This window comes from Chinchilla lanigera, unplaced genomic scaffold (genome assembly GCF_000276665.1).
Source record: "Chinchilla lanigera isolate Chin_1 unplaced genomic scaffold, ChiLan1.0 scaffold00021, whole genome shotgun sequence".
In the NCBI taxonomy this organism is placed as follows: domain Eukaryota; kingdom Metazoa; phylum Chordata; class Mammalia; order Rodentia; family Chinchillidae; genus Chinchilla; species Chinchilla lanigera.
In genome coordinates this window covers 26116477-26118971 of record NW_004955422.1, presented here as the reverse complement: position 1 = coordinate 26118971, position 2495 = coordinate 26116477, and the positions used below count along the sequence as shown (strand labels likewise).

The window sequence follows — 2495 nt, the reverse complement described above, 5'->3', positions numbered from 1 at the left end:
TGAACTTGGCCTGCATTTGGTAGAATCTACAGAAGTCCCAGAATCTCAGAATGTCACAGTGAGGGCCTTGGCGCCCCCTGCCTGAAGCCCATTTGGGGCATCCACTCTCCACTCTCTACAGGCGATCCTCCCCTCCCATAATCAGCCGGAACGGTGTCCTCTTCCAACCCCCAGTAAGTGGTGTTCTTAGGTATGATACGCCGGACTGCTGCTTGATCTGCTCAAGTCTGCCTTTGTTGATTTGTATCGTATATACAGTCCCAGGCAGGTGATGAGCACAGGAAAAAGAGCCACAATTTGTTATGGCCTATGCTTTAAGAGACCCTTAGCGCGAGGATGATGGCAATGTGTGTGTATCCATGTGCTGTCCACTTCCTCCCATTCACCTGAGACCAACTTAGTGTTCTCTTGAGGTTTTTTTTGCTTAATTTTATTAGTATATATTTGTCATACTTAATGATCACATTCATTATAATTTGTACCTGAACATATCTTAATTTTTTTCCCCTTTCCCCTTCATTCAACCCTTCTTCCCCTTCTCATTTACAAAGGCTGATTCCATTTTTCCCCCTCTAGTCTTTTTAACTCTTCCCTTCCCCTGCCCCTCCATTGTTCCCCTTCCCATTTAAAGTTCTCCTACTGCCCATTATCCATCTTCCATTATGGTCCACATTTACCTTTTGGGTTTTCTCACACAAGAGAAACAATACAATAAGAGTACTTTTTTCATACTGGAGATTAAACCCAGGACCTTCACTCTGAGGTACACCCCCAGCCACACTTTTTGAGATGAGGTTCCCAGCTGGCTGTGGCCAGGGCCTGTCTTCACTCATCTAGACCCTGCTGCCTGCTAGGCCCAACCCTTGCTCTAACTTTACTTCAGGCAGCTGAGCCACCTGTAGGTAGGATCAGGCTGATCAAGCAAAAATTATTCTGCTGGCTGTGATAAACCCTGCAGGGATCTAGTCCTCAGGCCACAAGGATGGAAACAGGGATTTGCTCCACCAAGGAAGACCCAAAGAATGTGACCAGCCAATCCCATCTCAGTACCCCAGAGTAGAGACCCGAAGGTTCTATCCCAGTACAATCCAGACTCATGGCACTGCCTCTACTGTCCCATGAGCTCACTACCAACCTAAGTTCTGGTGACAAGAGGCCAAGCCAAACACCTCTGTGGAAGAGGACAGTTTTTGGTTAGAAAGCACTAAGGACACACAATGATTTGTTCATTGTTGCAAAAATGAACTGAAACCTTTCACCTGAAGATAAGAGTGTATTTGAATTGCAGGAGATCCCTATTTTTTAGTCTTGCCATGCATTGTAAAAATGAATGGGAGCTGGGGGTTTAGCTCAGCGGCATAGCACCTGCCTGGCAAGCGCAAGGTCGTGAGTTTGATTCCCAGTACCGGGAAAAAAAAAAAGAATGGGAAGTTAGGACTGTGATTGTAGTGGATTGGTAACTGGTGGCTAACTTATAACCTGCAGTTGAACTGAATGAGCATGGTGCTGGGTGTGGAAGGCCCACCAGGGGATTGTTGCCAGCAGCAGAAGAGGCAGAATTGGAGAAGCATAATGCTTTAATTACTAAAACGTTTGGTATCCGCCCATTTGTACTAGCTACACCCTTGGTTCTTGCTCAACAAAAGGTGACTGAGATTGGTAATCGGGGCTGCAGTCCAAGAGGCTGTAAGCCCCGATCCCAGACTTTTGCCTCACTTGTTTTTCTTGTCTCTCTTACTTTTTCTGTTCATCCCAGGGCACCTCATTCTTGGGACCTGTCACCCTGGATAGAACGACACACCTACATCCTCCTTAGGTCAGAAAAGACAAGAATGCCCAGATGGATCAAATTCTCATCTTCTGAAGGCCAGAGAAAATCAAGACAGAAGCTGGGTAGAAAAATGTGAGAACAGAGGGGGGTGCTTCTTCCTCTCGCCCTGGATGAAGCCTCCTGTTGATGACGGAGAAGACTGTGTGTATGTCTCCCTTTCAGCTTTCCCAGAATGCTTAACACAGGGAGAGGGTGGGACACATGCCCACACGCACAAACAGCACACTCAGAATGGCCAGAGGCAGGTGCCCTTTAATGGGGTCCCCCAGAACAGCAGAATCCTCATCCAGGAGCCAGAGCACTGACAGCCAGAGTGACATGGAGGGTTTCTGCAGGAACAAGGTTCAGAAGATGGCACCGATGGGGGGCCGGGCGCCCAGCCACTCAGTTTCACTGATCCCTCTGCCACACCTTCTTGGCGGCAGCAAGCACAGACTAGGTGAGGTGTGGGGGAAGGAGTAAAGTCCAGAGGCAGGAGCCGGCAGCAGCACGGAAGGTGACTCAGGTGAGGCTGCAGAGAAGGAAGAGCATTGTCAGGAGCTGCTTCGCAGGGCACACCTCACCCCCAGCCCTGGACCTTTGTTCTAGCTAAGCCCTGAAGAGCCACACTCAGAGCCTGGCCCCATCCGGATGCTGTCTGACTGCATCCCACGTTACACAGTCT

General features: G+C 49.0%; 1 long non-coding RNA gene across 1 annotated transcript; it reads left to right on the top strand.

The window, feature by feature from the left end:
• The first annotated feature begins 9 nt into the window (after window positions 1–9).
• Window positions 10–2305, top strand: LOC106148475. Its single transcript, XR_001233945.1, has 2 exons — window positions 10–173; window positions 1757–2305. It is a non-coding gene; the product is annotated as an uncharacterized LOC106148475 (long non-coding RNA).
• Window positions 2306–2495: the final 190 nt, after the last annotated feature.